Source organism: Eriocheir sinensis, chromosome 11, assembly GCF_024679095.1.
Source record: "Eriocheir sinensis breed Jianghai 21 chromosome 11, ASM2467909v1, whole genome shotgun sequence".
Taxonomy (NCBI): domain Eukaryota; kingdom Metazoa; phylum Arthropoda; class Malacostraca; order Decapoda; family Varunidae; genus Eriocheir; species Eriocheir sinensis.
In genome coordinates this window covers 1,496,376-1,510,640 of record NC_066519.1, presented here as the reverse complement: position 1 = coordinate 1,510,640, position 14,265 = coordinate 1,496,376, and the positions used below count along the sequence as shown (strand labels likewise).

Below are 14,265 nucleotides of genomic sequence, written 5' to 3'. Positions count from 1 at the left end.
TATTAAAAGACTCTAATTTACTTCTATTCTTAAGTTATCAAATAAAGAGAGAAATAACTTAAAAGTGTGTTATGGGCCTTTAAAAGCATTTTTTATTATATAATTATAGAGTTTTTAATCTGTACGATGTCTATAATTCATCGGTAGATTTCTGAAAAATCTACCGATCTACCGATACCTTTGTCTGACTCACTACCAAGATACTGGTAGATTTTTTCTACAGAATCCCAGCTCTGAAGAAATCATAATAAACATTGTCCCTGAGATACACTGTCTGGTCCTGTCCCCTTGTCTAAATTCATCCAGTTTACTCTTAAATTCCCACACAGTCTTTGCCTCCTCCTCTTCTTCTTCCTCTGATTCATTCCAAGTACTCATCTTTTTCTATGTATATCAAGAAATCATAATATACATTGTCCCTGAGATACACTGTCTGGTCCTGTCCCCATGTCTAAATTCATCCAGTTTACCCTTAAATTCCCACACAGTCTTTGCCTCCTCCTCTTCTTCTTCCTCTGATTCATTCCAAATATTCATCTTTTTTATATGTATATCAAGAACTCATAATATACATTGTCCCTGAGATACACTGTCTGGTCCTGTCCCCATGTCTAAATTCATCCAGTTCCCCCTTAAATTCCCACACAGTCTTTGCTTCTTCTTCTTCTTTTTCTTCTTCTTCTTCTTTTTCTGATTCATTATAAGTCTTCATTTTTCTGTGGTCTTGTGTAGGTCATTCCATTTATATATTTCTCCTTCTTGCGATGGTGTTGTTTTGAAAGGCTCCTGTGTGTTGTGGTGCTGTGTTGTGTTGTCTTTGATGGTGTTATGGTGAGACTTCTGTGCCATTAGAAGCCCAAATATTGATGAACTTTTGTGTGTCATGTAAAGTCTTGAACCCGTGACTTAGAAATGTGTCTCTCGGAACCTCAGAAATAGCCCAATCTGGTGAGACTTCTGTGCCATTAATAGCCCAAATTATCCCAACATTACAGAACATGGTTGGTAAAATTAAGGAACTTTTGTGTTATGTAAAGTCTTGAACCCGTGACTTCGAAATGTATCTCTCGGAACCTCAGAAATAGCCCGATCCGGTAAGACTTTAGTGCTATTAGTAGCCCAAATTAACCCAACTTTATGATATATTGTTGGTAAAATTGATGAACTTTTGTGTGTTATGTAAAGTCTTGAACCTCTGACTTAGAAATGCGTCTCACAGAACCTCAGAAATAGCCCAATCTGGTGAGACTTCCGTGCCATTAATAGCCCAAATTATCCCAACTTCATGGTACATTGTTGGTAAAATTACGAACTTTTGTGTGTTATGTAAAGTCTTGAACCCATGACTTAGAAATGTGTCTCTCGGAACCTCAGAAATAGCCTGATTTGGTGAAACTTCTGTGCCATTAGAAGCCCAAATACGCCCAACTTTACGATACATTGTTGGTAAAATTGACGAACTTTTGTGTGTTATGTAAAGTCTTGAACCCGTGACTTAGAAATGCGTCTCACGGAACCTCAGAAATAGCCCAATCTGATGAGACTTCTGTGCCATTAGTAGCCCAAATGAACCCAACTTTACGATATATTGTTGGTAAAATTGATGAACTTTTGTGTGTTATGTAAAGTCTTGAACCCGTGACTTAGAAATGTGTCTCTTGGAACCTCAGAAATAGCCCAATTTGGTGAGACTTCAGTGCTATTAGAAGGCCAAATTAACCCAACTTTACGATATATTGTTGGTAAAATTAAAAACTTTTGTGTGTTATGTAAAGTCTTGAACCCCTGACTTCGAAATGCACCTCACAGAACCTCAGAAATAGCTTGATCTTGTGAGACTTCAGTGCCATTAGAAGCAAATAATTAGCTTAACTTTATGATACATTGTTGGTAAAATTGATGAACTTTTGTGTGTTATGTAAAGTCTTGAACCCATGACTTAGAAATGTGTCTCTCGGAACCTCAGAAATAGCCCGATTTGGTGAGACTTCTGTGCCATTAGTAGCCCAAATTAACCCAACATTACGGTACATTGTTGGTAAAATTTGTGTACTTTTGTGTGTTATGTAAAGTCTTGAAACTGGGACTTACGAATGCCTCTCACAGAACTTCAGAAATAGCCCAATCTGGTGAGACTTCAGTGCTATTAGTAGCCCAAATACGCCTAACTTTACGATACATTGTTGGTAAAATTGACGAACTTTTGTGTGTTATGTAAAGTCTTGAACCCGTGACTTAGAAATGTGTCTCTTGGAACCTCAGAAATAGCCCAATCTGATGAGACTTCAGTGCTTTTAGAAACCCAAATTAACCCAACTTTACGATATATTGTTGGTAAAATTAAAAACTTCTGTGTGTTATGTAAAGTCTTGAACCCGTGACTTAGAAATGTGTCTCTCGGAACCTCAGAAATAGCCTGATCTGGTGAGACTTCTGTGCCATTAGTAGCATAAATTAGCCCAACTTTATGGAACATGGTTGGTAAAATCGACGAACTTTTGTGTGTTATGTAAAATCTTGAACCCCTGACTTAGAAATGCACCTCACAGAACCTCAGAAATAGCCCGATCTGGTGGGACTTCAGTGCCATTAATAGCCCAAATTATCCCAACTTTATGGTACATTGTTGGTAAAATTAACAAACTTTTGTGTGTCATGTAAAGTCTTGAACCCCTGACTTACGAATGCCTCTCACGGAACCTCAGAAATAACCCAATAGTGAAGTGAACAGGACAAAGAGCAAGCAATTTTTGGCTGTCTAGACTCTAGAGGACGCAACACATGGAAAAAAGGTGTTCTGGAGTTTACAAGTGAAAGAATGATGAGGCAGTAACACACATGGAAGGAATGACACACTCTTATATATACAGTGAAGTGAACAGGATAATGGGCAGTCAATTTTGGGCTGTCTAGAGCTGTTTTGAAGCCAGCGCAAGGAGGCAACACATGGAAAAAAAGGTGTTCTGGAGTTAACAAGTGAAAGGATGAGGCAGCAACACATGGAAGGAATGACACACTCTTATATATACAGTGAAGTGAACAGGACAAAGGGCAAGCAGTTTTTGGCTGTCTAGAGGAGGCAACACATGAAAAAAAAAGGTGTTCTGGAGTTTAAAAGTGAAAGAATTATGAAGCAGCAACACACATCGGAGGAATGACACACTCGATATAAGCAAGTAAAACGAGAGAGGAAATTCAAATGTGTCAAAATAATAATAATAATAAAATAATGAAGGCAAAATGTAGTTGAAAAACCTATTGATGTCGAAAAAGGTACGAGAAAAGAAGAAAACTGGCATTGTAGACGGTAACTTTAGAAAAACGCTTAAATCATTGTCGCTGTTTTATGGTCTCGCTCAAGTTAGGTGTCGACGGATGTGTGTGTGTGTGTGAGTTGCCTGGTGTGTTGCTGTGCCTCGCTGTGTTGTGTTGTGAGTATGTGTGTTGCAAGGGGCTATTGTTGGTGTAGAAATCCTCAGTGTTTTGTGTGAAAATTTGGAAGTGTGTGTAACTGTTCTGTGTTGTGCTGTGTTGCGAGGGACTGTGTTGTGTGTGTGTGTGTGTGTGTTGCAAGGGGCTGTGTTGTAGGAATCCTCAGTAATAGAAGTGAAAGAGTATTGTGTTTTGTGAGGAAATTGAGAAGAGTGTGTGTTACCGTTCTGTGTTGTGCTGTGTTACGAGGGACTGTGTTGTGTTGTGTGTGTGTGTGTGTGTGTGTGTGTGTGTGTGTGTGTGTTGCAAGGGGCTGTGTTGTAGAAATCCTCAGTAGTAGAAGTGAAAGAGTATAGCATTTTGTGGGGAAATTGAGGAGTGTGTGTTACTGTTCTGTGTTGTGCTGTGTTACGAGGGACTGTGTTGTGGTGTGTTGCGAGAGGTTGTTTTTCTGGGCATCATCAGTAAGAGTATAGCGTTTTGTGCAAAATTGAGGTGTTTGTAACTGTTCTGTGTTGTGTTGTTGTGTTACGAGGGACAGTTTTGTGGTGCTCGGTGTTGCAATGGTACCAAATGTCAATACTAATAAGGAGGTGTTTCTATATTGCATTGTGCTGTGAGGGCAGGCAGTGTTGCTTTATGAAGAGGTGAAGAGAAGTGGAGTGTTTGTAAGTATTCTGTGTTGTGTTGTTGTGTGTTACAAGGGGGTCAGTAATAGGGAAGTGTTTGTCTTAGCATTGTGTTGTGAGGGCAGGTAGTGTTGCTTTATGAAGAGGTGAAGAGAAGTAGAGTGTTTGTAAGTATTCTGTGTTGTGTTGTTGTGTGTTACAAGGGGGTCAGTAATAGGGAAGTGTTTGTGTTAGCATTGTGTTGTGAGGGCAGGCAGTGTTGCTCATGGTGTTGACAAGTGTTGAGGCAGAGGTTGACGACACAAGACTTTCCATTTCTGTGTTCTAGGGGTGAGTGTTGCGGCATGACAGGTGTTGCAGTTTGGTGCCATAAGTCATTGGTTTTGGAACAGCAGCACAGACGGTGACGTCCCTGCCGGTGGCACAGAGGAGGGAGTGTTGAGTGCCCGCCAGAGCCACGGGTCATCGGCGGCACACACGCCCGGGGCAGAGTGTGTGGCAGCATGGTGGGCGTGAGGAAGGTGCGGCTGTTGCTGGTGCTGGTGATGCTGGCGGTGGTGCTGGCGATGGTGCGGTGGGTGGGTCCCAAGCAGCGCCTCCTGGCCCGGGGCGGCGGTGGTGGCGGTGGCGGTGGTGTGGAGAGCAGCCCCCCGGCACGGCAGGACCCCCTGGCAGGGCTGGTGGTCATCCTGCGGGAGTTTGAGGACTACGACAACGACGTGGCGGATACGGCGGCCTCGGTGCTGGCGGCCTGCCGGGGCCGCTGCCGCGTGCTGGTGGCCAGTGACGACCTGGTGTACCCCCCTCTGCGCCTGCCCCCCGGGGCCACCTCCCTGGTGCTGACCCCCAGCCTGATGCGGAGGCGGCCCAGCCTGGCGGAGCACCTGGCTGGCAGCCGCCACGTGCTGCTGCTGCCGGACGGGGCGCGGCTGTCCTCGGCGGCCCAGCTGCTGGACCTACTGGGGCTGCTGGAGGCGGGGGACACGCGGGGGGTGGCCGTGGGGGTGGGCGGGGCGCCGCTGGTGTGCCACCGCTACACGCTGGACCTGCCGGCCTGGACGCTGTCCGTGGCCCCGGCGCCGGGCAGCGAGGCGTGTGATGCCGTGGCCGCGCGCGCCACTGCTGCTGCCGCGCCAGCCTGCTGGAGCTGAGCCTGCCCCTGGCCAGCGCTGCCGCTGGCCCTGGGCGTGCAGGGCACGGCACGGGCTGGAAGGTGCGCGTGGGCCGCGGTGGCCTGCTGGGGGAGGGCCGCCAGCTGCTGGCCACAGAGCACCTGCGCTGGAAGGCAGCGGCGGCGGAGGAGGAGCGGCGCGTGGCTCTCTTCAAGGCCGTGGGGCTGAAGAAGGTGGTGGGGCCGGGCGGGGACGTGCGCTGGTACGGCTGCTCCCGCACCTCCCCGCGCTGCTTCCCCACGGTGGTGCAGGACACCCCGGACTACCTGCTGCGGGGCCGTTGGACGCCGCCCTGCTGCCTGGAGGGGCTGAGGGCCACGGCGCGCCACGTGTTCCAGACGCTGCGCGGCTGCCGGGTGCGCTGGTGGCTGGAGGGCGGCTCCCTGCTGGGGGCGGTGCGCAGCGGGGACCTGCTGCCCTGGGACTACGACGTGGACGTGGGCGTGTACGCCTCCGACGCGGAGCGCTGCCCCCCGCTGAGGGCGGCGCGCTGGCAGACGCTGGAGGACACGGACGGCTTCGTGTGGCAGCGCGCCGCGGAGGGCGGCTTCTATCGCGTGCACTACAGCACCGCCAACCACCTGCACGTGGACGTGTTCCCCTTCACGGCGCGTGGCGGCACCATGACGCGCGGCGGGGCCTGGAACACCGGCCACCGCCAGGACGTGGACTTCCCTGAGCACTTCTTGCGGCCCATCGCCTCCGTCAGCTTCGCCGGCGTCATGGCCGCCGCGCCCAACAACGTGCGGGACTTCCTGGAGCTAAAGTTTGGCCCCGGCGTGATAGAGACACCGCAGTACCCAAACCCTGAGGTGCCCCTGCCCGCCAACATGACCGCCCTCCTGCACAGGTAGTGTGTGTGTGTGTGTGTGTGTGTGTGTGTGTGTGTGTGTGTTGGGGAGGGTGTGTCTCAGTGTGTCCTGTGGTTGTGTTCCCGTGGCCTCAGGGTTCACATTTTTATACTCCAGTGTTGCTGAAACAGTGGTGCCAATACCTGTGTGTTGACAACCCAGGCAGTGTGCTTGGCAGTGCTCAAAGCTACTGTGTGTGTGTGTGTGTGTGTGTGTGTGTGTGTTCAGATCTCAGTGTGTGTGTTGTCATGTGCGTAGTGTCTCAGCATCTTTGTTTATGCATCCTCTGGGTCCTTTGCCTCTTGTGGAACACTTGAGCCTCTGTGTCACTAAAGTGTTTGACATGAGTTCTGTCAAGTGAAGATAATTTGACAAGTGTTCTGCTAACGATCTACTATAAAATAAAAATCTCCTCTCTACTTATTTTATGCCATGGTAAAATTTTACTCTCTAAGCTCATAAACTTTCTAATTCAGTAAAGTTTTTGACACAAGTCCTGTCAAGCGAAGATAATTTGACATTGAGAGTTTTTGACAAGTGTCCTACAAATGTTCTACCTCTGCCATGGTAAAATTTGACGTTCTGAGCTCGTAAACTTTCAGGTTCAGTAAAGTTTTTGACACAAGTCCTGATGTTGAAGTGATCAGCTGGACAGGAAAGTGAACATGGAACACCTCTTGTCTACCTCCCCTGTTACCATCCAATATGTGTGTGTCTGTAAGGTTGTGGTGGTGGTGGTGGTGATATGGGTTAACTGTAGTGGTTGTTACGATGGTGCTAGTATGGTTGAATAGTGTGTTATATGGTTGACAGTGAGCCTTTGCTGGGGCAGGATGGAGCACACTAACACCAGACAGAGGACCAGGTGGAGAGGTGGAATTAGAACCTTTGCCGGGGCAGGATGGAGCACACTAACACCAGACAGAGGACCAGGTGGAGAGGTGGAATTAGAACCTTTGCCGGGGCAGGATGGAGTACACTAACACCAGACAGAGGACCAGGTGGAGAGGTGGAATTAGAACCTTTGCCGGGGCAGGATGGAGTACACTAACACCAGACAGAGGACCAGGTGGAGAGGTGGAATTAGAACCTTTACCGGGGCAGGATGGAGTACACTAACACCAGACAGAGGACCAGGTGGAGAGGTGGAATTAGAACCTTTGTCAGGGGCAGGATGGAGCACACTAACACCAGACAGAGGACCAGGTGGAGAGGTGGAATTAGAGCATTTACCGAAGCAGGATGGAGTACACTAACACCAGACTGAGGACCAGGTGGAGAGGTGAAATTAGAACCCTTACTGAAGCAGGATTGGGTACACTAACACCAGACAGAGGACCAGGTGGAGAGGTGGAGTTAGAACCTTCACCGGAGCAGGATGGAGCACACTAACACCAGACAGAGGACCAGGTGGAGAGGTGGAATTAGAACCTTTACCGGGGCAGGATGGAGTACACTAACACCAGACAGAGGACCAGGTGGAGAGGTGAAATTAGAACCTTTGTCAGGGGCAGGATGGAGTACACTAACACCAGACAGAGGACCAGGTGGAGAGGTGAAATTAGAACCTTTGTCGGGGCAGGATGGAGTACACTAACACCAGACAGAGGACCAGGTGGAGAGGTGGAATTAGAACCTTTGCCAGGGCAGGATTGAGTACACTAACACCAGACAGAGGACAAGGCGGAGAGGTGGAATTAGAACCTTTGTCGGGGATGGAGGAGCACTAACAGACAGAGGACAGGCGGAAGGTGGGGTAGAACTTTTGATGGGACAGGATGGAGTACACTAACACTAGACAGAGGACAAGGCGGAGAGGTGGAATTAGAACTTTTGATGGGACAGGATGGAGCACACTAACACCAGACAGAGGACCAGGTGGAGAGGTGGAATTAGAACCTTTGTCGGGGCAGGGTGGAGCACACTAACACCAGACAGAGGACCAGGTGGAGAGGTGGAATTAGAACCTTTGCTGGGGCAGGATGGAGTACACTAACACCAGACAGAGGACAAGGCGGAGAGGTGGAATTAGAACTTTTGACGGGACAGGATTGAGCACACTAACACCAGACAGAGGACAAGGCGGAGAGGTGAAATTAGAACCTTTGTCAGGGGCAGGATGGAGTACACTAACACCAGACAGAGGACAAGGCGGAGAGGTGAAATTAGAACCTTTGTCAGGGGCAGGATGGAGTACACTAACACCAGACAGAGGACCAGGTGGAGAAAGAGGAAGGGGAGGAGGAGGAGGAGGAGGAGGTCACAAAATCAGAAAGGAAAGATTAGCATCATTCCCATTACTATATTGTGTAGTTAAGCGAGCATAGTATAGGAGTCGTTTCATATTATTTCCATTCTTATTTATATATATATCGTGTGCCATCTGTAGCATAAGAAACCACTAATCATATCTCTCGTGTCCTGTGGCTTCCTTGATGACGAAATCCTACCCCGAAAAACTACTACTGTTCCCCACTGTTAGTACTTTAAACACTAATAGAAATCGGACCTTCGTGTAGGCTCCTGCTTGTACGAGAGAGTGAGAGATAAGGAGAGAGTAAGGTAGTGTTTGTGTGTGTGTGTATGTGTGTGTGTGTGTGTGTGTGTGTGTGTGTGTTTTGATGTCAGGTTAAAATACATGTACGTCGTTTCTAGCGCATTTTCTTTCGTGTTTTGTGATACTTTTTATAACGTAACAATGAAAACAAAGAGCAATATACGTGTACTGTTTGTATGTCACGACGAGAGGAGAGAAGGAAGGATTGTACGGCCACATTCTCAGATGTTTCCGCGCCTCACATCAACTGTTTCCAAAGGCCAAAGAGGAGGTCAGTTGGGTTCTAATGAGTGTTTCTTTAGGTTCGCTGTACAGAGGAAGGGTCAAACTACCACCAGGGTCATGAAGCTACCCCTGGAAATGACCCAAACTCCTACGAAACCATTGTTAAAATCTTTCGTGAGAGTTGTGGCAATTTCCAGGGGTAGTTTTGTGACCCTGGTGGTGGTGTGACCCTTCTTCTGTACCATGAACCTAAGAAACACACATTTGACAAAGCTTCCATAATAGTTTTGGGCATTTCCAGGAGTAGTTTCATGACCCTGGTGGTAGTTTGACCCTTCCTCTGTACCATGAACCTTAGAATGTGTGAGTTTTGGCACCAGTGTTTAACCCAGTAGCAGCATGGATCATGTTTCTTAATGGTCCCTCCAAGCAAGAAAAAAATGAGAAAAAATCACCCTTCACACAAACCATTTCATAATATATATCAAAGCATTTGTGATCAGATTATGTATCATATATTTTTGGGGGTTTATATCGTGGCACAAATTTGGCCCGTCGCTGCTACACGGTGAAGCCACAAATTTGGCCCGTCGCTGCTACATGGTGAAGCCACAAATTTGGCCCATCGCTGCTACACGGTGAAGCCACAAATTTGGCCCGTTGCTGCTACCAGGTTAACAAGGCTTTCATAGGAGTTTTGGGCATTTCCAGGGGTAGTTTCATGACCCTGGTGATAGTTTGACGCTTCCTCTGTACCTTGGACCTTAGAATGTGAGTTTTGGTGCCAGTGTTCAAGAATGTGGGGTCAGGCAGGATAGGTCAGTCTCTCTCTCTCGTCATCACAAACACTGAGCCAAATAGTAAGTTAGTCTGCCCTGAGAAGCTTTACTGTATGTTAGTGTGTGTGTGAGGCGGTCTTGTGGAGAAGCTTGATCCTCTCTCTGTCTCATGTTAATTATTTTTTATTTTTCTTTCCTCTCCTTCCTTCCTCCTTCCCTCCCTCCCTCCCTCCTTTCCTTCTCTCCTTCATTTATTTCTTTTTCTTTTTCTGTTTTTCCTTCTTCCTTTCCTTCCTTCCTTCCTTCCTCTCTCCTCCACATCTTTTTCTCTCTTCCTCTCCCTCCTTCCTTCCTTCCTTCCTCCCTCCTTCATTTCCTTTTCTCTCTCTCCCTCCTTCCTTCTTTTCTCTCTCCTCCATTTCGTTTGCTCTATATTTTTTGCAGTTTCTTTTTCTTTTCCTTTCCTTCCTTCCTTCCTTCCTTCCTTCCTTCCCTCCTTCCTTCCTTCCACAGTCTCTCCGATATCTCTTCCATTATTTCCGCCGTCCGAGCGAGGTCAACATTTACACAAGACGGACTTCCCAGACATTATATATAAATCGTGTGTAGTGTTTCCCCTCTCGGCCTCAAGCTTTCTGCCTCCCCTGAGCGGCCAAATCATGCTCTTAGCTGAGAGACCTGAGCTTCCTTAGGTGCTGTAGGTTGATGTATTTCCTAGGAGTTCAATGATTCAAAACTACGCCATCGAAAGACAATATTCCCGTGTCCTTGTCCGATAAATACTTCTTCCGTGTAACTATTGAGGTATGGTGGGAGGTAGGAGGAGGGAGGTACTTCTGTGGGTATGAATGTAGGTCAAGGAAGGAAGGAAGGTAGGGAGGTGGATCGGTTAGCGAGGTTAGGTTGTGATCTGATGGCAGTAAATAATTGACTTAGACGCTTCTAGAGACTGAGTTTGCTGAAAGACTTGAGGAGACATTGACTTGGTAGCTATAGACTGAAGGGGCTGGTGAAGTAGCTGAGGTTAGGTTAGGTTAGGTTAGGTTAGGAAGACTTGGGGATATGTTGAAACTTTTTAATGCAGAGAATGGTTGGTTAGGTTAGGTTAGGTGAAGGGGATATGTTGAAACTTTTATGTAAGGAAGAGATGCAGAGAATGGTTGGTTAGGTTAGGTTAGGTGAAGGGGATATGTTGAAACTTTTATGTAAGGAAGAGATGCAGAGAATGGTTGGTTAGGTTAGGTTAGGTGAAGGGGATATTTTGAAACTTTTATGTAAGGAAGAGATGCAGAGAATGGTTGGTTAGGTTAGGTTAGGTGAAGGGGATATGTTGAAACTTTTATGTAAGGAAGAGATGCAGAGAATGGTTGGTTAGGTTAGGTTAGGTGAAGGGGATATGTTGAAACTTTTATGTAAGGAAGAGATGCAGAGAATGGTTGGTTAGGTTAGGTTAGGTGAAGGGGATATGTTGAAACTTTTATGTAAGGAAGAGATGCAGAGAATGGTTGGTTAGGTTGTGATCTGATGCCCTTGAATGATTGACCTACTACCTCCCTCTTACCTCCCTTCCCTTGCAATCTCTTCTTGTCTGCTTTGATATCGGCTAAAAAGTGTTCGTTCAAAAATTCGCTTGGTAAAAATTGTCATCTGGTCATCAATTGCTAACATTGTGAAACCCATCCCTCCCTCACTCCCTTCCTTCCTTCCTCCCTCCCTCCCTTCCTTCCTTCCTTCCTTCTTTCCTTCCTTCCTTCCTTCCTTCCTTCCTTCCTCCCTCCCTCCCTTCCTTCCTTCCTTCCCTTGCAAACTTCGCGTCTTATTCGATATCGACTAAAAAATGTTGTTTAAAAATTCGCCTGGTAAAGTTTGTCATCGGCTCATCATTTGAAACTTTATGTAACCCCTTCCTTCCTTCCTTCCTTCTTTCCTCCCTCCCTTTGCAAACTTCTCTGTCTTATTGATGCTCGACTAAAAATGTTGTTTAAAAATTGTGATAAGCTTGTCCTTGGTCCTCATTGAAACCTTATGTTTCTTCTTCCTTCCTTCCTTCCTTCCTTCCTTCCTTCCTTCCTTCCTTTGCAAACTTCTCTTGTCTTATTCGATATCGACTAAAAAATGTTGTTTAAAAATTCGCCCGGTAAAGCTTGTCATCGGGTCATCATTTGAAACCTTATGTTCCTTCCTTCCTTCCTTCCCTTCCTTCCTTCCTTCCTTCCTTCCTTCCTTCCTTCCTTTGCAAACTTCTCTTGTCTTATTCGATATCGACTAAAAAATGTTGTTTAAAAATTAGCCTGCAAAGCTTGTCATCGGGTCATCATTTGAAACCTTATAACCCTTCTTCCTTCCTCCTCCTCCCTCCCTCTCTTCCTTCCTTCCTTCCTTCCTTCCTTCCTTCCTTCCTTCCTTCCTTCCTTCCCTTGCAAATTTCTCTTGTCTTATTCGATATCGACTAAAAAATGTTGTTTAAAAATTTGCCCAGTAAAGTTTGTCATCGGGTCATCATTTGAAACCTTATGTAACCCCTTCCTTCCTTCCTCCCTCCCTCCCTTCCTTCCTTCCTTCCTTCCTCCCTTCCCTTGCAAACTTCTCTTGTCTTATTCGATATCGACTAAAAAATGTTTAAAAATTCACCCGGTAAAGTTTGTCATCGGGTCATCATTTGAAACCTTATGTAACTCCTTCCTTCCTTCCTTCCTCCCTCCCTCCCTCCCTCCCTCCCTTCCTTCCCTTGCAAACTTCTCTTGTCTTATTTGATATCGACTAAAAAATGTTGTTTGAAAATTCGCCCGGTAAAGCTTGTCATCGGGTCATCATTTGAAACCTTATGTAACCCCTTCCTTCCTTCCTTCCTTCCTCTCTTCCTCCCTCCTTCCCTCCCCCTGAGTAATAAGTGCCATCAGTAGAGGCCTCCGCTTGTAGTGTCTCATAAGCACGTCAACGCTTCTGTGTTTGTCATCGGCGGTGATCGAGGTGGAGCGAGTCGGCTGTCTGTATCCACCGCCATGCTAGTGATGCTCAATAAAAAAATGTCATGCAGTAATGGTGTTTTAGATCCTTCATTCATGGTGCAGAGGCAGACAGTAGTAGTAGTAGTAGTCGTCGTAGTAGTAGTAGTTGTAGTCATAGTAGTTGTAGTAGTAGTAGTAGTAAGGGACAGTATTCATTCCTCTTTAAAGTTACTCTCAAAAATTATATATAAAAACTTCTACTTCCTCGGGGGTATACTTAGGTCAATTTCTGTAGCAATAGTAGTAGTAGTAGTAGCAGTAAGGGACACAGCATTCCTTCCTCTGTAAAGTTACTCTCAAAAAATATATATAAATAACTACTTCTTCCTTAGGGGTATACTTGGGCAATTTCTGTAGTAGTAGTAATAGTAGTAGCAGCAGTAAGGGGGACAGTAATCATTCTCTCCCCCTACAAAAGCACAAACCTCAAGTATCAGGCATTAAAGTTACCCACCCTCAAAAGACACACATCAAAAACTCCTGCCTCCACTTATGTCCAGTTAGTTATACAAGACAAATGATCAGCCTCTCGCAGCATCAAGGAGAGTGACAACAAACCATTTCCAACCCCGAAAGAGAGAAAAACCAAGCACTACAACCCTATTTTCTATACTAACTTCACCTCCTTTTATTTTTTCTTGGTCTGTCTTGTAGCGGCGATGTTGTCAGCTCCTGAGGGCAAGATGTCACTCTCTACTACAAGGAACATCTGTGTGTGTGGATGTCCAGAGCTCCAAGGTGGGTGTGGGTAAGCTGTTGTCCATATTAAAGTCTCTTGAAGTAATGCCAAGGCTGTCTGTCTGTTGGTATAGCCTGTTGAGAGCTCCTGAGGGTTGGCTGTTGTGTTCTGTGTGTATGTCCATCTGTGTGTGTGGATATCCAGAGCTCCAAGGTGGGTGTGGGTTAGCTGTTGTCCATATTATAGTCTCAAAGCAGTGTTAAGCCAGACTGTCTCTTGGTGGCCTGTTAAGAGCTCCTTTTGTTTTTTGTTTTATATATATATTTTTTGTCCTTCCTAATGTTCTTCCTTAATACCCCTCCTCTTCCTCCTCCTCCTCCTCTTCCTCCTCCTCCTCCTCTTCCTCTTCTTCCTCCTCATTCTCTTTTGTGTTGTTTTTCTTCCTCATCTTATTATATATTCCCTAATTCCTTCATTCTTGTTTTTTCTTCCTCAGTATTTTTTTCTCATTCCTTCTTCTCTTCCTCTTCCTCCTCCTACTCTTCCTCCTCCTCCTCCTTTTATTATTTTTTCTCTACTTCATTCTTCTTGTATTTCCTCCTCAGTATTATTTTTTCCTTCCTTCTCCTCCTCCTTCTCTTCCTCTTCCTCTTCCTCCTTTTCCTCTTCTCCTCCCTCTCCTACTCTTCCTCCTCCTCCTCCTCCTCCTCCTTTTATTACTTTTTCTCTACTTCCTTCATTCTTCTTGTTTTTTCCTCCTCAGTAGTATTTTTTCCTTCCTTCTCCTCTTCCTCTTCCTCCTTTTCCTCTTCTCCTCCCTCTCCTACTCTTCCTCCTCCTCCTCCTCCTCCTTTTATTACTTTTTCTCTACTTCCTTCATTCTTCTTGTTTTTTCCTCCTCAGTATTATTTTTTCCTTCCTTCTCCTCCTCCT

At 46.2% G+C, this 14,265-nt stretch overlaps 1 long non-coding RNA gene and 1 pseudogene across 9 annotated transcripts; one reads left to right on the top strand and one right to left on the bottom strand.

Annotated features, from left to right (window-relative positions):
* The first annotated feature begins 3,101 nt into the window (after window positions 1-3,101).
* Window positions 3,102-13,398, top strand: LOC126996746 (ribitol 5-phosphate transferase FKRP-like; annotated as a pseudogene).
* On the bottom strand, window positions 6,957-12,704 carry LOC126996747 (uncharacterized). 9 transcript variants are annotated; one of them, XR_007751448.1, is made up of 5 exons: window positions 12,467-12,704; window positions 12,277-12,311; window positions 8,188-11,501; window positions 7,516-7,652; window positions 6,957-7,242 (listed from the first exon to the last, which is right to left on the bottom strand). It is a non-coding gene; the product is annotated as an uncharacterized LOC126996747 (long non-coding RNA). The 9 variants fall into 9 exon arrangements; XR_007751444.1 differs by having other exon boundaries at window positions 12,277-12,704; XR_007751442.1 differs by lacking the exons at window positions 12,277-12,311; window positions 12,467-12,704 and having other exon boundaries at window positions 7,516-7,788; window positions 8,120-8,203.
* Window positions 13,399-14,265: the final 867 nt, after the last annotated feature.